The sequence below is a fragment of the Pithys albifrons genome, chromosome 25, assembly GCF_047495875.1.
Source record: "Pithys albifrons albifrons isolate INPA30051 chromosome 25, PitAlb_v1, whole genome shotgun sequence".
Taxonomy (NCBI): Eukaryota; Metazoa; Chordata; class Aves; order Passeriformes; family Thamnophilidae; genus Pithys; species Pithys albifrons.
Genome location: NC_092482.1, coordinates 6809607 through 6832815, shown reverse-complemented (window position 1 = coordinate 6832815; position 23209 = coordinate 6809607). Strand labels below are relative to the sequence as shown.

The 23209-nt window shown below is 46.7% G+C and overlaps 1 pseudogene; it reads left to right on the top strand.

The window, feature by feature from the left end:
• Nucleotides 1–7052: 7052 nt before the first annotated feature.
• On the top strand, nucleotides 7053–19512 carry LOC139682599 (von Willebrand factor A domain-containing protein 5A-like; annotated as a pseudogene).
• The last annotated feature ends 3697 nt before the right edge of the window (nucleotides 19513–23209 follow it).

The following is a 23209-nucleotide window of genomic DNA, read 5'->3' as shown; positions in this document are numbered from 1 at the left end:
CCCAAAAGTCCTTTTGTTCAGACAGACATTCATAGAAATAGAAAATAGTTGGGAAAATATTATTAAAAAACTGAAGGATCAACAATGGCAAGACAGGAGGCTGACAGCATCCTGGGATCTACCAGCAGGAGAGCAGCCAGGAAGTCTAGGGAAGTGATTAGTGTGCTTTACTCAGTACTTACCTGACCACATCTACAATGCTGCACTCAGTCTTGGGCTCCACAAGAGAAGGGAAATGTTGACACACAGGATTGATGTGCCAGGAAGGAGGTTAGGATTGGAGGACACAGCCTATAACATGAATCTTTCCCATGAGTTCCCAGCTGACCTACTGCCCACTCATAAAATTGCTGTTCCTTCACACAGAAGGAAACCCCTTCCCTCTGTCCCTGCCTGCCTTTCCTGTGTATCCTTCATGCAGTACAAAATCAGTCAAATAAAGAGCTTGGGTACTCCAGGGACATCAGAGTTGTAGTTGCAGAGCTTTTGACGAGCTTCCACCTGTGTGTAGCTGTGTGCAGAGAGCCCAGTTTTAGGCTGTTTCATCTTTCTTGAGATCTTCCACTCTCATTCCCCTGCCCCATGGATTCAGCATGTGCCCCCCCATGCCTCCCCTCACCTGTGGGCTGGAATCCCCACCCTCCAGTGCACCTGGTTTAACAGTCTGACTTATTGACAGATATCTTGCTACAATTCTTGCACCTCTGGACAAGTGAGTGAATTACATATGATGTCTGGGTTTTCTTCTTGCCCTTTTTCAGGCTGAGAAATGTATATATCAATGAAGCACAAATTCTGTGAAAAACAAGAGCTCACTTAACAAAACAAAATGAAGTTATAAGAGTTGGCCACTACCATGCCTGGGAGGCAAAGAAAGCCAGCAGCCACCTGGGTTGCTATAGCAGGGGCATGACCATCATACTGAGGTAAGGGATTTTTCTCCCTTTGCTGAGTACCTGTGAGACAGCCTCTAGAATTCTGTGTCCAGTTTTGAGACCCAAACACAACAAAGGCATTGACAAATAAACCCCAGAGATGCATCAACACAGAGCCACAAAACCTAGATGAACGCTTTGCCACCTTTACCTTTCTTTCATAGTGCATCACTGTAAGGTCAGTCTTGAAGTCTCCTGTGGAACAAAATAGCTAATTCCATGTGGAACTGAACTCATCATGAATGACAGTCATTCAGCCTACAGATTCTCCTGCAAGCCTTTATGGAGAAAGCTGGGCTCTAGTCCCTCTTCTCTACACAACTTTCTGATACTTCCAGCTCCAAGTCAGCACCTGTTATAGCCCCAAACACTTGCACACCACCCACCACAGACTTCACTCACATCCTCACTGTCATGCAAAATAATTCTTCCTTCTGTGGCTTGCACCATAGTCTTTTTATTTCAAGCACTTTGAAAGTAAGAAAAGTTACTGTGTCTAAAAATTCTGGGGTTAGGATCACTGTCTGCCAGAGATGTTGGCAAAATGCTGCACAGGGGAGCCTTGGTGATCTCTGTTGGTTGCTCAGCTACAATATGGAGCAAAGCTGCTTTACACTTCCTTGGTCTGGGTATAAGGGATCACTCACTGGAATAGTTTCTTATACAATTGTGAATACAACTACATCTTCGTTTCTAGTCACAGCACAAGTCAACTCTCCTCTATCTCTTATCTAATGAGCTAAAATTTAGGTTATATCATTTCTGCCTTTGTGCAAGACACCAGGAAGTTTCCAGGCCACCAAAGGTAGGTTTACAGAGAGGCTGTTGTCCAGATCTTGGGGTCCCTGTGGCAGAACATGTGCTGTTCGCAGCACACTGCCAATGTCTTCTTCCTGACACCAGTGACGCTGATATAAAAGGGAGTGTTCTCTTGAAGGAAATGTCCAGTTTATAGAAGCTGAAACTAAGACACACCCACATTGCAAGTTACCAGAGGGTCTACTTTTGGCTTTTTTTTTTTTTAAAGCACATCACTGAAGGTGTGTGCTGCAGAATTGGAGGGGCATTGTGAATGAACATTTTAAAATGTATAGTCTGCTGGGGTACTGATGGAAACAAATTTAGCATAATGTCCATACTGGTTTTCTGCAGTAGTGGGTTTTCCTCATGAATGGAAAAAGGCATTCAGTAGGAAGCAGTTTCAGTTTTCAGTTCAGTGGATTTAATTCATGCATTCATTTATCAAAGCACAGAACACAGTTTATATCCAGAACCAAATAACAAGCTCTCAATACTCACCAGAAATCTCCGTGATGCTTTGAAAGTGTTCTGAGAATTTTTCAAGGGACATTTTTAATAATCAGCACTGGAGAAGAAAATTCCTGAAAAGCAACACTGCCACATCTTACTGAAATTCTGCAAGGTAAGGAAAGGAAAATTTCACTGCTACAGAAGCAAATAAAAATTGACTGTGTCTGTCACTGTATAGTCATGCAGATGGACATCAGACTATCCTGTCTATGCTTCTCTGACAAGACTAGGTAGAAGTTACCTAGTGTACTTTGGGGACTAGGTAACCAACTTGGTAACCAGCTAGGTAGCCAACTAGTTAGCCAAACCATCTTTGGGTAGCATCACACTCTCTTACTCTCCAGCTCTCAGTATAAATGGTCTGTGCTCTATGGAACAGAGAGGTCTCCATACGCTCCAAGAAAATGGACCTTGTCTTCGGAGGTCATCCATAGCAATACCCCTCCAGGTCTGGAGCTTTGGCATTCACTATTCTGTAGGTGTGTGACTCTAAGCAAACTCAGCAATATCTAGAATAAAGACCAAAGGTACCCATCTCTTCTTCCAAGGTTTACTAACTGGTCCAAAACTGTTGTTACCTGTATCCTCTTGGACCCAGTGAGGTCCACTGAAAAAGGATAAATCAGGGGAGGGTGTCAGGAAAGCAGCCTGAAGCACCTGTGGGCACACTTTTTGCTGTTGGAACTGAATTGTTCCCTTCTTAGCAGCCACTTGCAATTCTGATGGGGAAGTGCTTCCCATGGTAAAAATGGGAGCCTCCCCACTTCAAACCAAACACCTCCAACCTCTCCTACAGGGCAGATAGTGCTGGGCAGCATCCCCCACGCTCTGCACCCTGCCCAGCGCTGTTGCAGTTCATCTCCCTGGACATGCCAGACCTTTCTCAGGCAACATCCCCAGCTCAGAACCTCCTGTATGGGGTCAATTCACATCATGGTTTCCATTAGTACCTCTGGTTCCCAATTCTGGACACAAAACTCACCCTCCATGTGGATTTCCCATTGATCATGCTTCCCTCATTATTCCACTGACCTTCCCAGAGCTGCCCAGAGACTTGGAGCACTCCTACACCCAATGCTTCCCATTCATCACATCATGTAGGGCTGGCGGTACCTCAGGTTCTCAACCATATATCTCAGAGTTCATGTCTGGCAGCATTCCCTTTCCTGGAACTGGCCAGGCACTGCAGCAATGACCATGACTCCCATCCACCCCTGTCACTCACTGCAAAGACCAGTCCCCCTCCTCCTCCTGCCAGTGCTCCTGGGAACATCCTTCCCTGCTGCAGCTCAGAGTTTTCAGACCTGGAGCCATTCCTGTGTCTGTGTGCCCATCATTCCTGCTGCAGTGTGCTGCTCATGGTGAGTGTATTTTGTGCATCCATCCTTCCCTGCCTCCACATGGAAGTTTTGCAAACCTGCTTTGTGTGCATCTGTTTATTTGTCTGTCTGTCTGTGCTTGCAGTACCCTGACAAAGGCTTGGGGGCTTCTGTGTGTCTGTGATTGCTGTGCTGTCCTGCCAGGCCACTTAGTTCAAATGATACCTACACATTTGGGATCGCTGAGGTCAAGGACAGCAGGCTTAGGTCTAAATTCACAATGAGGCACAAACATAGTTCATGATATTTGAAATATATTGTAAATAAATTGTATGTTTGTAAAATACAGGAAATCGATGTGCAAGCACAGGGACTTTGTTATTGGGATCCTGTCTTGGGTTGAGCTGACAAAACGCCAAGTGTCCAAGACAAAGAGAAAGGGTTCCTCTTCCCCCCAACCAGCCAAGGGAAAAAGAGGGAGAGGGAATAAAAACCTCCAAACTAGGTTTATGCTGAAACTAACTATATGTATTTATACAGAAAAGAGAAAATTAAGAGAAAACTACAATATAACACACACTTACACAAGTTATATATATATATATATATATATATATATGTATATATATATATAACAGGAAATAACTTCCCACTCCCCAATTAATACAAAGCACAGTCTATTACACTAGATCTGTAAGTACTCTAAGAGACACATAGCAAGAAACAGAAAGAGTAACAACAAAATGTTTCTACTTCCCTGAATTCAAACAAAATGCAAGCAGCGGCAGCAGCAGGAGCAAGGCCTACTCTAGCAAGACAGGAGTTGCACTACGTCCTGTCTGTACCTCAGCTATGGTGGAACTGACCAAGCCACTCCCACACACTGGATTTTACACCTTTTGAGATGATGCAGTATGGTATGGAATACAATATTATTGGCTAGAAGAAGTCAGCTGTGAGCTAGCTCAGCCCAGCTCAAGTCAGCTGACAATTTCAGGCCTAGTCGGAACTTTAAAACCTAAATTTAGGCCCACCTGGCTAAACCCATAACAGATCCTTAAAGGCAGATATCAGTAAATCAGGATTTTTACTAGGAACAAAGAATCATATCTTCAGGCTTTTATCAGTCTATCAACTCTTAGTTTCATCTAATAGGAGCTATCTCTCCAGGAATTCCTCTGATGAAGAGGTCCTCCAGAATCTGGAGGATTATCCAAATATAGTTTAAAGAAACTGACAGCACAACTATGGAGTAACAGACACCATCAAATTCTGATTTATTCCTAGAATAGTGAAGTTTTCTTTTGCTTCCCTTGTGGCAGTAAGCTCTTTTTTCCTTGCCTTACCTTTGCTCCACCCTGTGTTCCTTGAGTCATGCTAATACTTCAGTTGGGCTGGAACATTCAGATCCCCTCCTACTTCCCAAGTTCACTGGGAAAACCCCTTGGACCAAGTCTCTTGTGACTGCCCCTCTCCCTCTTTATCTTTTCTCTAGAAAAATATTTCTTACTGGGACCCACTGAGTGCACCAAATGCATTGACCCAGGATGTAGGTGCTGCTTCACAGTGATCCCAGTAAGAAAGATATTTAGAGTTTGCAAAGTATCACTTGAAATGTAATTTCTTAGACCTGACACTAGAAAAAAAGAGAGAACAGCATGGACAATCTTACACCCCGTAAGATGCCGAGAGCCCTGGGCTGTGCAGCACCAAATGGCCTCTGATCCAGCAGCATATTACCTGTGCATGTTCTGGCTCTCTTACAGTGAGCTGGCTATGGTTGTCTTGCAGCCATGGGATTTGTGAAGTACAGCACAGTCCTGTCCTGTGCCTCCTCAGATAAACTGCTACAGTGGCCGCTGACTTTCTGAGGTACAATAGTCCCACAGTCAGGAGCACTACCGCAGAGGATGCACATCCCTCCTTCTCTTCCTCATTCTATTCCCTCTTGTATTCCTCTCATTCCTCATTCATTTCTTTGCTCCATTTTCATTCCCTCTTTCTGAGATCTTTAGTAAGCATCCTTGCAGAGGTTTAGAAATTGATCTGAATATATCTATGGAAACATTCACTTTTATACATAATAATATTGAACTGAATCTTACTATTGTGCAATTTAGGGGTGAGATTTCATAATTGAATAGGTATCTACTACCATTTTTGTTGTCCTGTCTATTCCAAGATAGACACCTGATACCAATACCTATAGCATAGAACATATAGGATGCAGCTAGAACGGATTTCTTCACCTTTACTAGAACCACTCACCTGACCCTCCTGTCCAATGTTTTGTCAGCAGAATCAAGGCTCTACTCAGTATCTGTAAGAGTTCATACCAGTGACCTGTACACCGAACTGGTGAGTTTAGGTGCCTAATTGATAGATCAGTCACAAACTAGGCATTTTTTATCATACTCTCTCACGATCCACACAACACCTGTAACTTCTGTTGCTCATCAATGTTTCCATCATTCTCCTACCCCTCATTTCCCTGGATGTGCATCCATGCCTTCCAGATACAAATTAATTCATCCATTACTTTCCTCATTTCCCCAGTGTAAGGATGCAATGAGTCTTCCTGACCTATGTATGCAGGTGTGAGCTACATATCATGGAGGAGGGAAGATTGAGGTGCCCAGTTTTTTGTTGTTGGTGGTTTGTTTGGGTTTTTTTTGGTGTTGGGGTTTTTTGTAGTTTGTTTCTTTGTTTTGTTTTGTTTTTCTCTAGAAGGTCCTCATAGCTCACTCTTGCTCTTTTCCTCACAGAAGCTCTCTTCAACCAAACAGTCAAGATGAGGAAAAGTGGTGTCCTGAGCAAACAGTATATGTGTAGGGGTAAGCTGAGGACAGAAATGCAGGCAGTGGGGGAGATCTTAGCTGAGAAATAATGTGGGAAGAATGGATTTCTCAGCTGGTTGACAGGGAGTCATATCTCATCATGTTCTGGGAAGGCAGGGGCATGGGCTGTAATCAGCCTTTACTTTCTGTCACTGGCATAGCAAAAGATCATTCTGTAAGTTGATTCATCTCATCGTGCTGAAGGCTTTCCAGGGAAACAATCATAAAGGAGTAGGAAGATGCAGGAGAGATATCTACTCCTGTGGGAAAGGAGGAAACTCTCCTCAGTGCTCTGATATTGCATCATCTACATCATCTTAGGTGCACCATCCCCTTCCAAGACATTATAGCAGCACCTATAAAGGTCTTAGACCTTCCTTTGTGAAGTGTCACTCTCTTCCTACTACAGTGTTGCACCATTCTTGACAAAGACACTACTCCAATGTATTTTACCATCAGCTCTGATGCCTCTCTGATGCCAAGCGTTGCCCTAAAATGAGTGTTCTTCCTCTCAAATCAAGGGCACAGGTATGAAGAATGTTTCCCTCCATGGGCTGCTGTCACAGCAGACAGTGAGATCACCAAGACTATTTTCCAGCCAAATTCAGATCTACACATTGCTGATCTCAGATAAATCCTATGCTACAAGTATGACAGATGAGAAAGGGACGTCAGTGAGAAATATCTCTGCTGTCAACAATGAAAAGGAGATAAATCACAGAATCACAGAATGGGTAAGATTGGAAGGGACCTCTGGAGGTCATCTAGTTCAACCTCTCTGCTCAAGCAGGATCCTGTAGAACACATTACACAGGATTGAGTTCAGACAGCTTTTGAATATCTCCAGAGAAGGGGACACCAAAACCTCTCTTGGATCCTCTTCCAGTGCTCAGTCACCCTAACACAACTGGCCTTGGCAGTGAACAGTGAAGGAAATCTGCTTGGCACCTCCTGCCATTTGTGTGAAGCTCCATTGTGGGACTGTCTCCAGCTATGTGCTGGGGGACAGACAGACTCGTCTTAATGTTGTGGTAGGCCTGAGCTAAGATGAAGCGTGGCAGTAGGCGATCTGAGGTCACAGCTGCCATATGCTTTAGACAGAGAGGGTCATAGAGAGATGACAAACTGGTCTAAGGGGAATGTTGGCAGCCCCAGCAACCTTTCATTTTTGCTTGCCAGCTTCTGCAACTGGTGTTTCTGTGGCAGGTTTGGAAACAAAATTCTTTTCCACTATAAGTGGACACCGCAAATTTACTACAGTTTACTACAGGCAACTGAGGAGTCTGACAACCATTGTGTCTTCCTCAGGCTTATTCCAGAGGGGGAATATGGTTCTTTTCTTCCTATCCTGAAGTAGAGCTGGAAACTGTGACAGTAAATGTAACCATTCAGGACTTTGTGGCTGATGTGGTGTCTGAGCTGGTTTTCTGCAATGTGCAGCAAGTCTCCAAAGAGATCATGTTCATCTTTCCTGTGGATTCGAACACTATTGTACGCACCTTCCATGCTAGCATGGGGGACTCCTGCATTGAAGCAATGCTCTGGGAGAAGGAGGAGGTACTGGAGTTGCAGTGGGAGTGGGTGGTTTCTGGACTGGCTGAAAGAACCCTATGTATTTCAGTTCTTTCTTTTATTGCTATGGAGAACTCAGCAATACATTTTTCTCCCTTTGTGGCAGGCCCAGAAGCTATAAAAACTACTTTAGGCATGGAGAATTTAAGATACCTTCAGGATCAGTGGGATCTTTGGTGTCGTGTGTTTGCTTGTTTTTGGGGCCCCTGCCTCCTAATGGGGAAGTGACCATCAGCCTGTGCTATGTCCAGGAGCTGCCACTACAGCCTGATGGGGCTGCCCAGTTCTGCTGGCCACGTCACCTGTTCCCCTGCATAAAATACACCAGTGAGTGATCCAGGGAGGAATGCACCGCTCTCCAACATTCCTCGGGGAGGGGTGGGAGGCGTGTATCTGTACAAGTGCCTCAGAGAATCTGAATATTATCCCTTGCACCTCATAGTCAGGAACTCCACAAGTCTCATATTTACCACAGTAAGAAACTCCGACAGAACCTTACACAGATCACACTGTGTGTCTACAGATTCACCACCACTACCATCACTAAACACTACAGCGAGGGACTTCTTAGAGGCCACATTTTCTCTCTAGCAAGGGCAGAGCCCCACCACAGCTGAGTGCTTCCCCAGGGTCTCCTAGTTTCTCACATCTCTGTCTCCCTACAGGCAGGATCTCTGCCAAAGAGATGACCAAAAACTTGCACTTCAGCATCTCCCTGAAGTCAGCCCATGGTGTGTCCCATGTAGTCATTAACAGCAGCTACACCCCTTTGCAATACACAGTTTCTGATCAGACATCTGCTCAGGTATGTCACTGCCAGATACCTCCAAAAGAGCAAGAACAGAAAAGGATCTGCAGCCTTCTGCTGCTCCTTAGGACTCCTCAATCCACTAATTTGGTTCTCTTTTCTCCACACACCCTACTTGTGCTCAGGTGTTCTTGAAATCGTCACCCTGAACGCAGGATGATCTGAACTTGTTGGTGTATTACAAAGGGTCTCACATTCTCAGTGCTGTGGTGGAGAAGAGAGACCCTAAAGCCCCACCTGGTGAGTGAAGATGGTGGAAATGGGCATCAGGGAGAGGGTATCAGGGAGAGTAGGAGGATCTGAGGGCTGTGAGAAATAAAGAGAGAGGGTTCCTTGTGGGAGGTGTGGAGTGAAGGGGTTTGGTTAATGGTTATACAGTTCTAATTAAAGGTTCTGTGTTAATTGCCTTTGGGAAAGGGGGGCTGGACCTTTAAGGGGGGATTTCTCCACATGCAGGTTAGACAGGCGAATTTGGCGGGCAGTCTGTGAGGCAGCAGTCCCAGCAGGGGGGCTGTTGTCAGGGACTGCGGCCGGTGTTAGGGCCTGATAGGGCAGCTGAATGCACCAATCAGCATTAATGGCGCAGTAAGAAATTGTCCAAAGAAGGCAGTGAAGAAGTGAGGTGATGGTGTAAGCTCGAATCAGCGTGCAAGGTGCCAAACATGGACTTCGGAGGGCTGAGCTCCCGGAGGGGAAGGAAGGGGGCATGGTGTGAAGGAAATAAATTGGGGTGACCTCCCCTCCTCTGTGTGCTCCCCGGTGACTACGCAGTGGTGAGGCACCCTGCGCACGTGCAGTTTGGCCAATAAACCCTATTTTGCTTTGCTCCTTCAACTCGTATCTCTGAAAATTTTTGAAGCCGAGATTTTTCCCACAATTTGGGGGCTCATCCAGGATCCAAAGTCTGCCGTCCTGCTTCAGGATCTGGTGAACCCCCAGAAGGCATGCCCCGCTGATTTCAGCGGTCCGAGGACCCAGGTCCACTCCTGGGAGGGAAGTGACCGAGGACCCGAGACAGACGAGGCAAAGCAAAGGGTAAAAGAAGACTGGATCCAGCAATAGGGGAACCCGAGGGCAACGAGGGATAGAAACCACCTTCTGGAGTTTCAAGTCACCAGGACTTGGTGAGGCGGGGAGGACAATCCCCGAGCCCTACTGGGGGGAGAAGGTGGGGATGGAATAAGAGGAGTGTGCGTGAGTGTGCAGGTGTCCCTTTGGAGTAGTTTGGAGTGGTGAAGTTTCCCGGTGGAGTGCCTGGGGACCCGCAAGGGGGGATGTGTACCCTTGGTAGTGAAAGCAGCGTGAGAAGGCACTATTTCAGTGCTTCCGGGAGGACCCACAAGGGGGGGGGGGTGTACCCCCGATATGGGTGGGCTGTCCCACCATTTGAGTGATTGGCATTGGAAGCGGCACATTCAAAGGACTGGAGGGTGTCAAGGAATAAAGACTTGTGCAGGTTCTTCACGGAACCCTGGGACGGTGGGTGTCTCAGGGGAGTTGTGCTGTGTCCTGGAAGAGAAGGTTCCAGAACTGGGTATAAAGCCTCTAGGGCTGGTTGCTCGGTTACCGAGAGAGGCGGTGCCGAAGGAGGAGTTTGGTGGCTTGGTTACCGAGAGGGGCGGTGCCGAAGGAGGAGTTTGGTTGCTCGGTTACCGAGAGAGGCGGTGATGAAGGAGGAGTTTGGTTGCTCGGTTACCGAGAGAGGCGGTGCCGAAGGAGGAGTTTGAGGACGTGGTCACCAAAGGGCATGGCAACGAGAGGTGGTGCTGTCACAGAGGGCAGCGACTTGGGCTGTTGGGGGCGTGTCTGGACCCCGTGGGGTGGAGACTCAGAAAGGGTGGAGACCTGTAGGCGGAACTGGTGGACAGAGACCGGAAGTCAGTGCCAGAACCTTGGAGCAGCTTGGGGCTGTCAGACTAGACAGGGTCTAGATTTGGAGCAGCTTGGGGCTGTCGGACTAGACAGGGTCTAGATTTAGAGCAGCTTGGGGCTGTTGGACGAGACAGGGTCTAGATTTGGAGCAGCTTGGGGCTGTCGGACTAGACAGGGTCTAGATTTGGAGCAGCTTGGGGCTGTCGGACTAGACAGGGTCAAATCCCTAGGGATAGGTTGTGGTGCGAGTGCGAGAATAAGTAAGATGGGTTCATGTGGAACTAAGAGTGGAAAGGGAGAAGATGGAAGAGATAGAAAAAATGGTTCGGGAAAAGAAAATAGAGAAATGGGGATCGAGAATAATAAATGGGGTCCAATGAGAAAGGAAAGCGAGAAGGAAGTGACTACAGACAATATTAGAAATGCAGAAGGTTGGATTAAGAGTATTCGGCAAAGCAAAGATGTGAACCCTACTGAATGGTTGAACAGGTTAATGGCTAGTATGCAAAGGCACTCGGGGTTGGAGATAGACTCAGTGACTGGCCAAGAGTTGTTAAAAATGATCTTGGTAACACAGTTGTGGCCTGATATAAGGAGAAAGCTGGAGAAAGCAGAGAATTGGCATGAGAAGGAGTTGAGTGAATTGGTGAGGCAAGCTTTTATTTAAGGTTTCTTTGGTCTGAAGAGTGATGCTTATGACTCTAGTGCTAATCACTTCCCCAGATTCCTGCTGCTGGCTCAGGTTGTGAAAGAAAGTATGTCGAGAAAAATGGTCTGGGAAGAGGGAAAGAAGGACCGAGTGGGGAAGGACAGGATTGGCTTCTGAGAGTTGGGGAGAGGAGCAACAGAAGGAATTAGAAGGGAAGAGAGGGAGAGAAAGGAAAGGTATATGGATGGAATCATTATGGAAGTCAAAGGGTTGGTGAAGCTAGAGCACAGATGCAGCAAGAGGATGGCAATTGTCATCTCAAGATGAGATAGGGAATTAAGTTAATATAAAGCCTTGGGTAATCACAGAATGAGTGCAGCCTGTCCATCATGAAGCTGCTGTGAGTCTGTGTGCTGGTTTAAAGGTGAACCAGCAGGGAAAATGAACTCACCATGAGAGAAATTATAAGTCAGAGGCCAAAATTTAATTACAATAAATACACTGACACAAAGGGAAATTACTTTCAACTCACAAAACCCAGCAGCATAACCCAGTGTCCTGGGGCACAAACCCAAAAGGGTTTGTTTGTCCTTGTGCTGAGACCCGCGTGGTTCCCCCAAGTCCAAAGCAAAGGAAGTGAAAAACCTGTTGGTGCAGGTGATGGCTGTAGTCTGGTCGAGAGTGGCAATCGTAGTCTGGTCGAGAGTGGTGGTCTCCTGTCGAGGTCCTGCTGCTCCTCTGGATCCGATGAGAGGTTCCTGAGGTCTTCTTACCCACCACTTATGCACCCTCGGGGAGCACCCAGTCCCTCCCCCAGGGTGGGGGACTCACACAATGGGTGATTGACTGTGGGAGTCATGGGGTATTGTTGAACCGTTGATGGCCCATTAGCAGCCACGCCCCCTCAGGCTGGGTGTAAAGGTGCTAATGGCTCCCTGGGCAGCTGCTGCTAATGGTCCATTGTCCTTGGGGAATGAATAGAGGGGGTAGAATACACAGCTTTGATCACCCCCACACAGTCTTAACTGGTCCCACCTGCTGAACTAGGACAGTCTACTAGGATATTCTCCAGCAACTGTAACGGCTGGGTGGAAACAGTGATGAAAGAGAGTATCCTTTATTGAAGTATCCATCGTTGAATGGATGAAATGGGGCAATGGAAATGGTGAAGAACAGTCTCCCTCATGGGAGTGATGCTGGTTGGATCCCTCAAACATCTCCTGATACATGTAATTACTGTGTTTGGGTTCAAGCTCAGGAGACCTGAACGGTGTTCAAATTTTGGTTACTGATGCAGCTGCATAAGAAGCAAGTTTTAGCACTATGGCTAAAGTTCTTCTATGAAGGTACCTAATGTGTTAACAGTGTGGTGAGAGTGTATATGGGCCCTTGTATGTTTATTAAGTTTTGTATGTCTGGGAATGGACGCTAAAGGTGAGCCGGCAACCTTGTAGCATGTATGTGAGAGGTGTGGACATGAAATTTGAAACGTTGGGACGTGCCACAAAATGGCTTGGGAAATTGGAACCCCCGAAAGGAAAGAGGTTTGTGCGGGAGAACAAAAGTTCCCAGAGGGGGTAGGAAAATATTGAGACTTGTGGGATGTTTGGTGTGCCAAAAGGTTAACAGGCAAGTTCAGAGAAGTGGCCAGAAAGGGGGGCGAGGACTAGCATTGAGGCCCTTCCAGAGCATTCAGGTAGATTTTACAGACCTGCCCCCACAACAGAGGTGGAAGCATCTATTGGTTGTTGTGGACCATTTCACCCATTGGGTGGAGGCCTACCCAGTAGTGAAAGCGGATGCTAAAACAGTTGCTAGAATACTGGTGGAACAGTGATAAAAACAGTCATAAAAACCAAGGAGAAGGGATGGACTCATCACAGTAGAGTTAAAGGTCCTGTAGATCACCCAGTGAATAAATCTGAAGATTAACCACAGTTCTGTAGTTGACAGGTGACAGAGCGAAGGAGGGAGACAGGAAGTCTCGGCTGAATAGCAACATGGGAAGGACTGCGACATGAAAGGTATAAAGGTATCCACTACCCCAGGAAACGTATTTAATTTGGCCACGAGGAAGGAGGGCAAGACTGGATTGACCTCTTCTCCCTGCTGTGAGAAGATATACAAACCTGGTGTTGGAAGCAACCCAATAGCCATGGTAAGTGGAAGGAAATGTCATACCCGACCTCCTTTGAGAATTTTACTGTTGTTAATGTTCCTTCAACTCATCTCTCTGAAAATTTTTGAAGCCAAGATTTTTCTCACAAGGGCAATAGGTTGGAGCTGAAGAAAAAAGAAAAGAGACACAGAAGGGTGCCCCAATTTAAAAATCCTTCTTGTTTCCCCACACACACTCAAGGCTCTCTGCTGGGAGACTCTGTTGTGATGCTCACACTGATGCCAAACATTCCTGAGGTAGTGCCCAGTTCAGGACACCTTGGAGAATTCCTTTTTCTCATGGACTGCAGCCTCTTCCAGGATGCACAGGTACTATTGCAGGAGGTCTCCAGTGGGTATTTTCCTCACCAGTCATGCCCAATTGGTGGAGATAGATACAAGTTGCTTCACATGGACAGATGTTCTGCTTAGCTTCCCCATCTGACTTCTGCCCATCCCTCCATCTGTCCACAGAAAACACTGTTTTTCCTCCTCAAGAGTTTGCCTCTGGGCTGTTACTTCAACATCTACAGTTTTGGGGCCACTTTCAAAGTGTTCTAGCCGTGAGTTCGGGGTGATAAGGGAGTAGAGCTGAGAGGTAAGCATAGTATGACTTTTCCAAATGGAACTATGGGACAAGTTCTTACCAGAGAGCAGTTACAGTCCATGATCTCTTGGGGGCAGTGAGAGAGTAAGTCCAGTTTTTGTGTTGCTTCTGCACAGCTGGTAGTTGTAGGTGAGTGGTTTAGGCTGCTTAAAGAATTGCCCCCAAAGGTATTAGCATAAAGTGGGTATTAATACGAATTTGTGAAAGTTAGAATAGCAGCTTTCATACCATCATCAAGTCACATGCACCCAAGCACATCTGTGTGTGTAAAGGCACCTACCAAAATATCTCTTGTGTTTAATGAAATACTCACCTAGTGTTCTTTGACAAGCGTGGGTTGCACCTTGAGGAATGTGTTTGAGGGTGTATTATCCCAGGCCTCATTGTCACTGACAGCCTTTCAAGCCTTACAAACTTGAGGGTTCACAAGCTCCCACTCTGAGGGAGGTGCTGGCGGCCCAGGAAGGCTCAAAGGGCCTCACTTAGGACCAGTGTTTATAGGATCACAAGATAATTGGCTTTGCTCATTAGTAAGTTTCTGTTCAGGCCATAACACAAGTTGTTAGCTGCCAGATTTTTTATCCTGAAATGTTTTTTCACAAAAGTCTGGTAGCAATGGTACTGTTCCACTCTGACTAGGATTCAGGTAAAAAAATTTCTAAAGTTGTCCAGGGATGACTGATTATCCCTTGTTCCCCACCTTGGTCAGGCAGCTGATGTTTCTGTTCGAAGGCCTCCCTGAACAATCAGGAATGCTTCACCTCCCAAATAGTACATTAAAGGGGCATTTCACTGCTCAGCTGGTTTGGTCAAGGCTTGTCAGGGACTCCTGAGATGGCAGATGAGGCCTGAGGAGGAGGTGGGTGGAGGATGTATCGCCACAGTAATGAGGTGAGTCCCCATTTGAGGGTAGCCACAGGTCAGGTTCTCCTCCTCTCTGACATTCTGGTTGTCTTCCCACAACCAAAGTGTGGAGTACACGCAGGAAAACATGGACAATGCAATGGGGCGCATCTCATCCATCTGCCCTGATCTGGGAGGCTGAGACCTGTTGGGGGTCCTAAGATCTATTTACCGCACTCCTCTCCTTCATGGGCAACCCCGTCAGGTATGAGGGGTCAAAGGATTTTGGGGAGGGGAACGGGTGTAAACAAATGTAGATTTCAGGGCTCAGGGTGAGATACTCTGCTGTTTGCAAGGAGAGTTGGCATGTGGAAGGCATCCTCATGGGAGAAAGGGGCACCATCTTTTGGTTGAAAGGCTTGGAAGGGCTTCTGTTGAATTTTCCTACATGTGGGGGAGGTAGATCTTCCTTGTAGGGCACTTCTTTGTGCTAAGAAGTGTCCTGGTATTAACGAAAGGAGACTCACAATCTCTTTTCCTATGTCAAGGCCAGTGGGCATGAGAGGGTAAGGGAGCAAACTGGAAAGTCTGCCTGGATTTAGGAGGGTGTCTTTCCTCCATGGGAGTTCAAACACATGGGAATCTTTATTTTCTCTCCTCTCTCATCCAACTTTTTATCTTCATCCAAAGGAAGATGTCCAGTGAAGGGGAAGCTGTCATGGCTGAGGTCTGCCATTACCAAGACCACCACCGGTAATGGGCAAGCCCTGGTCCTGTCCCCCAGCATGTTAACTCATCACCCTCCTCTACCCTTGACTTCCAGAGCCCTCCAAACATTCTTACATTCCATACCTCACTAAGACTGCATACACTCTTTACCCAGTGAGCCTCCTCTCCCAGTCTTTCCCTACTCTTGTCAGCAGTATCTCAGCAGTATTCCTCTTTCCTCAATGCAGTCTTCAGGCCCAAAACCCATTTCACGGTCATCCTGTCCATCAAGCAACATCTCTTATCCCAGAGTGAATGGGAAAACATGACATCAGTTTCATTTCTACAATTAGAAGCGTCCTTACCTCTCCAAACTTGCCCTTTGGACCTCTTGTCCATTGTGCCTTTCACCTGTCTCCCATGACTAACATCTTCCTCTTTTCCTGTACAGGTGTTTCTGTTTTCCTACTAGCAGCTGTGTTAACGTCCACCTTTCCCAGGCCATAGCCCTGGAGACAAAGGGTGAATGTGTGTGCATCCACTCTAGGGTGGATATGACATCTGAGGTAATGACTCGGCTACCTGGGCTTCCAGCATCACCCTTGCAATATTCAACGCTTCCTATGGCCCACTTAAACATGCAAGACAATCCAAATATCACCATCCACATCAACTCCAAGACCCCTTCCAAATTGCCATTCCCCCAGAATATGTAGGGAATGCAAGTGGTCTGTGTTCTCTGCTTCCCATGTCACCAGGCAATGAAATGTCTGCAGCAAAATCTGCAGTCTATGGCTAGTGGGATCTCACTACACTGGGACCTTCCACCTGGCCCTGCAGGCTGCCAGTGCACCGTATGGCCCTGATGCACCTGCTGTGGGAACAAGCCTGGGAGGGGACAAACAGGGCAGAGATGGACACCTGGCAGAGTGCAGTGAAGTTCAGCCTCAGCCTGGGGGTTCCATCTCCTCTCACATCTAGTGTGGCTGTATGAGTGAAACAGAGGGACACCTAGCACCATGGTAAGGTAGCAGCAGTGGGGATGGAACTGGAAGGGGAAAGTGGGGCTTGGTGATCTGATGCCTTCTGAGCATCTGCAGCTGCTGGTCCCATGGGCCTGATCACCCTTTTGCCTGTCTCTAATACCCATGAATCTACTCTCACCTCCCTGCCTCTCTTCCCAGATTCTTTGCCTCCAGACCCTTCCATGTTGTTCTCTCCCTCTTGCAACCTGGTTCTCTGCCAGCTGCTCTCGTTGTGTGGCTTCAGGCCTGTGTTGCTCCAGTCTACCAAGTTTTGGATAGTTCAGAAAAGTCAGTTATGCCTTGACATGCTTGGTCACAAAGCCCCTGACGCTGAGACACTCACCCAGCTTTCAACATTCTGTAAAGGTAAGGATAAAATTCTTAGCTGAGCATTCTCAAAATGTGTTGGACTAGGACTGAACTTCCCTTTCAGCATTTATCTTCTCACTAGACTTTCTGATTATCACTGTAGTGGGGATGAATGGAGTGAGAGACCTATAAAAGTCCATGGGATTGAGGGCATCCAAGAGTGCCAATAGAGTGGGCTGATGCCACTGCCAGTCTATAATCTTCAAAAGATCATGGCAACCAAGAGAAGTTCCTGATGACTGGAAAACAGTGAGATGACTCACTCATCTTCAAGAAGGGGAAGAAGAAAAGTTGGGGGACCTTCAAGCTGGTCAACCTTCTGTGAGTCTGAGGAAGGATCTGGAGCAAAATATTCTCTTAGAAGGGCCATCCTGTATGGATTTTTGAAAATAAAATCATGCCTGACCAACCTCACTGCTTTCTCAAATGAGGTAGCTGAAACTGTCGTCAAGAGAAGGGTAATGGATTCTGCATCCCTTGACTTTAGTATGGCCTTTGACACTCTCCCTGTTGAGGCATCAATGAGATACTGGCTTGGATAAGTGGTAGAAAATTATCTAGACTACTGAGCTCAAAGGACAGTTATCAGCAATTCAGAGTTCAGCTGGTGTTCAAAACCCAGTGCAATTCCAGAGGGATCTCTCATGGTAACAGTACCATTTAATATTTTCATTAATCACCTGGACATCAATGGACAGAGTGCAGTCTTAACAAGTTTATAAACAACACCGTATCAGGAGCAGCAGGTATGTGGTGAGTACAGTGGGGGCTGGAGAAATGGCCTAACAGGAACTGTATGATGTTCAGTAAGAAGACATGTGAAGTCTTGTGTCAGGAACGGATCAGAAATGGGATGACCCTATGAAGAGTACAGGGTCAGGGCATGCACATTCAAGGAAGCAGCTTACAGAAAAGGATCTTGGGGTCCTAGAGGACAACTACTTGAACAAAAGTCAGAAGTGTGCCCTTGCAACAAAGAAATCCAACAGCATCCCAGGTTGTAGTAAGCTGGTGTAGACACTGTGCAGGGAGTGATCCTGGGGTATTGTGTCCAGCTTCTGCTTCCTTAAGCAGAGAGTCATCAACATACTGGAGGAACTCTAGGGAAGGGCCACTGAACTGAGGTGGCTGAACACATGGCACATGAGGAGAGGCTGAGACAGCTGGGTTTGCTCATCTGTAAGAAAAAGATACCTTATTTCTGTCTACAAGTGGCTGACTGAAGAAAAAGAGAAAAAACCCAGAGGAAATTCTATTTGACAGTGCCCAATATCAGGATATGGGGCAACAGACACATGTTGGACCATGGGAAATTCTGACTGGGTTTAAGAAATTTACTTTTTTAAAAAAATCATAAGGAAAATACAAAAATTGCTGGAATCTCCATACTTAGAGATATTTAAGACTTGACTACACAGGTACCTGAGTGACCTGTTCTAATGAGACCTGCTTTGAGTAGGAATTTGATCAAGAAGATTTTCAGAGGTCCCTATACCTTTAGATCAGTCTTAAATTACCCTAGTTTTGCCCTGACACAATTACTCTGGGTAAACTACAGCATTTATGATAAATTTTAGGATAATTATGAGGAACTGGAAAGACCTGAGGATGCTCTGGGGTGTCTGGAAAAAGTCTGAGATGCTTGTATATGACTGGAAAGAATTGAAAATGTCCAGAGAGGATAGAGTAAAGTATACCTGGAAAAGGAAGAATTTAAGGTTACTAGTCATTGCCTTTCTCATATGAGTTGTGTGAACGTTTCTGTCTTCCAGAGCAGAACCCTTCTCCTGAAGAACATATGATGGAGGAACTGTCAGCATTTAACATCAGTTGGAACTGGACAATTTCTCCACTGGGAACGAGACTGTGTGACTTCTCTGGGCTCAGGGCAGTGGTAGCACTCCAGAAAGTAAATGGCTCCTGGGCTCTCACCACAGCCCTGGCCTCTGCGTTGGGACTCAGCAAAGCTGAAGTTGAGGCACAGAGGCCCAGTGAGGTAAGGAAATCAGGGGCAAAAGGATGATGCTGTCTTGAGCTGAACTTTCCTGTTCCAATCAAGTTTCTACTCTAAGCTGAACTGAGAGGAAGAAGTCAAGGCAGTTGGGTTTATCCTCTCCACTTGTGGAGTAAGGATGTGGAGGGTGTGGGGTGAAATCAGCAGACATACCAGGAAACTTTCTGATTTTGAGGATTTCAGAAGCTTAAAGAGTTTGTGTGTATGTGTGAAAGTCTTTCTTTTACTACATGCTGGTTTAGATCTGATTTTTTTTATTTATTCTCCTTGATTGTTCTGTTTTTCCCCACAGGATGTGCAGCCAGCAGCCTGGGCCACAGTTTTGGCCTTAGTCTGGTTGAGAAGTATAAATGGAAGGTACCTTGGTCAGAGCTTCTGGAGGCCAAAGCTTGTAGGTGGATGCAGGATGAAGCTGGTAACATGATTTTGCTGTGTGGAGTCATACTCTGGACCTTTCCCATTAAATCCATGGCTGACACTCACTGACTCATGTTCCTCTTTCCCAATGCTCTTGTGCTGCAACCTATTGAGGCTGTTGATAGTGTATTCCCTTACTGGGCTGTGGTTCCCCTTTGCATTTTCTCTCTTCTTGCAGAAGTCAACCTGGATGAATGTCTGCAGGCAGCAAATTCCCTGCTGGGCTGCTTTGTGGAGCCGACAGTATTCAGGATGTGCACTTACCTCACTGCTGCGGGTAGACAAGAAGCTGGTGGCAAGAAGTGCCAGGATAGCTTATCCAAACTAGTCAAAGGGTCATATCACACACCACTAACATCATGAATGTGTGACTGTGTGAGTGCTTAGTTGCTGTTCATGGCCAACTGAACAAAGCTGGCCTGTTCACACATTTGTTCTCTACCATTTGAGAGTTTCCACTATGTTTGGAAAAATAATGCTAAACCCAAATACTAAATTTTTCTTAATTTCCATATTCTTCTTTTCTCTGGCATTTACTCAGTCACTGACTCAAAATACCAGACTGTAGGGAGAAAAATCCTGGTAAGATAATACAGGAAAACACCTTCATGTATTTGACTGTGTGTCTGCCTCCCTCCTCACTTCCTGTGTGCCTTTCTGGGTTTTTATAGAAATGTAAGAACAATGTTATTTTTTTCTTTTCCTCTTCCTTTCTTTTTTTTTTTCACTAAAAAAGGGTTTGTCAAATATAAGGGTAGATTTCATTGAAACTCTGCAGTGCCCAGTGCTATTTTGGCTGTCCAGAGGTGTCTGAAACATCAGTCAGGTAGGAGGCAGGATAGAAAGGGCTGGATTTCTAAGGTGACAACTACAGACTAAACGAAATACCATTGTGGAATGGAATTTGGCTCCCTATATATTGAGGTCTAGTGCCATTTATCATGTTCGAGGATTTTGAAGTGCATTAGATTTACATTGCAAGGTTTTGGTAGTGGGGAGGCTACAGCAGTGACGTCTATGAGAATCCTCTACATGGGATTGCCCTGTTCCAGTCAGAGGTGTTCCAAACCACACCCAATTGCAGAGCCAGTCAGCAAAGCTTGTGGCCTCCTTGTAAAAACATGTGTAAGAATAGGCAAATAATGCCATGCAGGTAGAACAGGAGGGAAGGGTGGGAACAGCAATGCAAACAGCAGGGTGAGAGGGGGAGGAGGAGGTATTTGCCTGCCACTCATGATGAAGCAGATATTCATACTGCAGCCCATCAAGGAGACTGTGCTGGACCAGACAGAGATTTCCTGAAAGAATTGCAACCCATGGAGAGGACCCATCTGGAAGCAGAAGAAAAGTGTGAGGAGGAAGAAGATCCAGAGGGAAACCGCTGTGTATTGATCAGAGGCCCCATCTGCCGTTCACCCTGTACATATGGCAAGGGCGGGGAGCAAAGGAAGTCAGGAATGGAGTGAAGCTGAGTCTGGGAATAAGGGGAGATGGTGGGAGGGTGTTTTAGATTGACATTTTGTTTCTCACCATCTACTCTATTTTCAATTGTCAGTAAATGATACTGGTCTTTCCCAGGTTGAGTCTGTTTTGCCTGGGACAGCAATTGCTAATCTTTTTCTTCCATCACAACCTTTTCCATTTATTTTTCTCCATGTCCTATTGAAGAATCATAGAATCATAGAATTGATTGGGTTGGAAAAGACCTCTGAGATCATCAAGTCCAACCGTTGGTCCAACTCCAGTCCATTTACTAGATCATGGCACTCAGTGCCACGTCCAATCTGTGTTTAAAAATCTCCAGGGATGGTGAATCCACTACTTCTTTGGGCAGCCCATTCCAATGCCTGATGACTCTCTCTGGAAAGAATTTTTTTCTGATATCCAACTTAAATTTCCCCTGGCAGATCTTAAGCCCATGCCCCCTTGTCCTATTGCTGAGTGCCTGGGAGAAGAGACCAGCCCCCACCTGGCTTGAACTTCCCTTCAGGTAGTTCTAGACAGTGATAAGGTCACCTCTGAGCCTCCTCTTCTCCAGGCTAAACAACCCCAGCTCCCTCAGCCTCTCCCCACAGCACTTGTGCACCAGTCCCTTCTCCAGCCTCGTTGCTCTTCTCTGGACCCGCTCCAGCACCTCAATATCTTTCCTGAACTGAGGGGCCCAGAACTGAACACAACACTCAAGGTGTGGCCTCATCAATGCAGAGTACAGGGGAAGGATCACTTCCCTGGGTCTGCTGGCCATGCTATTTTTGATCCAGGCCAGGATCCCATTGGCCTTCTTGGCCACCTGGGCACACTGTTGGCTCCTGTTGAGCTTCCTGTCAATTAGTACCCCAAGGTCTCTTTCTGCCTGGCTGCTCTCCAGCCACTCTGTGCCCAGCCTAGAGCGCTGCAGGGGGTTGGGGTGGCCAAAGGGCAGGACCTGCACTTGGCCTTGTTAAACCTCATCCCATTGGAATCAGCCCATCTCTCCAGTCTATCCAGATCCCTCTGCAGAGCCCTCCTGACTTCCAGCAGGTCAACACTCCCTCCCAACTTGGTGTCATCAGCAAATGGACTCAATCCCCTCATCTAAATCATCAACAAAGATGTTAAACAGGACTGGACCCAACACAGACCCCTGGGGAACACCACGAGTGACCGGCCGCCAGCTGGACACAGCCCCGTTCAGCAGCACTCTCTGGGCCCAGCCCTCCAGCCAGCTCCTGACCCAGCAGAGGGTACACCTGTCCAAGCCATGGGCTACCAGCTTTTCCAGGAGTATATTATGTGAGAGTGTCAAAGCCCTTGCTGAAGTCTAGACAGACCACATCCAGAGCCTTCCCCTCATCCATCAGGTGGGTCACCTGCTGCAGACCACCAGAGAGAATTGCACACACCAATGTGATGTCGAAAGCAAAATCCACTTTATTACAAGTATGCAACACATTTAACCCCGAAAACCACGCCCCGTGCGTGTTACGCGTCTCTGCAAGCCATCTCATAGGTTACAGACTGCTGTCCATATGGAGAATCCAATCCTGATCGAGGAAAGGGCAGGAGCCGTCCCAGGGGGTCGTCCCAGACTTATATCTTGTTTTTCTCTCGTTCTGGGGTGACTCCCTCATCACGTGGCCCTTAGGCGACCCCCACTGGAGTTGTTCGATCTGCAGTCTTTCAGCATAGCCCGGGCCCCCGCAGTCACCTGATCATAAAAGGAGATCAGGTTGGTCAGACAGGACCTGCCTCCTAAACCCATGCTGGCTGGATCTAATCTCTTCTCCATCCTGAAGGTGCTGTGTGATCACACTCAGGATGATCTACTCCATAATCCTGCCAGGCACGGAGGTCAGGCTGACAGAGCTGTAGTTGCCAGGGTCAGCCTTCCAGCCCTTTTTGTGGATTGGGGTGACATTCACCAATTTTCAGTCATCTGGAGAGCAGCTTGGCCAGCTCTTCTGCCAGCTCCCTCATCACTCTGGAATGGATCCCATCTGGGATAGACTTGTGAGGATCCAGCTGGCTCAATAAGTCACTATTTCCTCCTGGAATACATGGGGGGCTATTCAGCTCCCTCTCTGTCTACCAGCTCCAGAGGCCAATTGTCTTGAGGGCCACCTGTTTTACTGATAAAAACTGAGGCAAAGTAGGTGTTAAGTACCTCAGCCTTCTCCTCATCTTTGTTAACTACATTTCCCTCCAAGTCCAAGAGAGACTAGAGGTTTTCCTTGCCCCTCCTTTTGTTATTAATGTATTTAGAAGGACTTTTTTGTTATCCCTAACA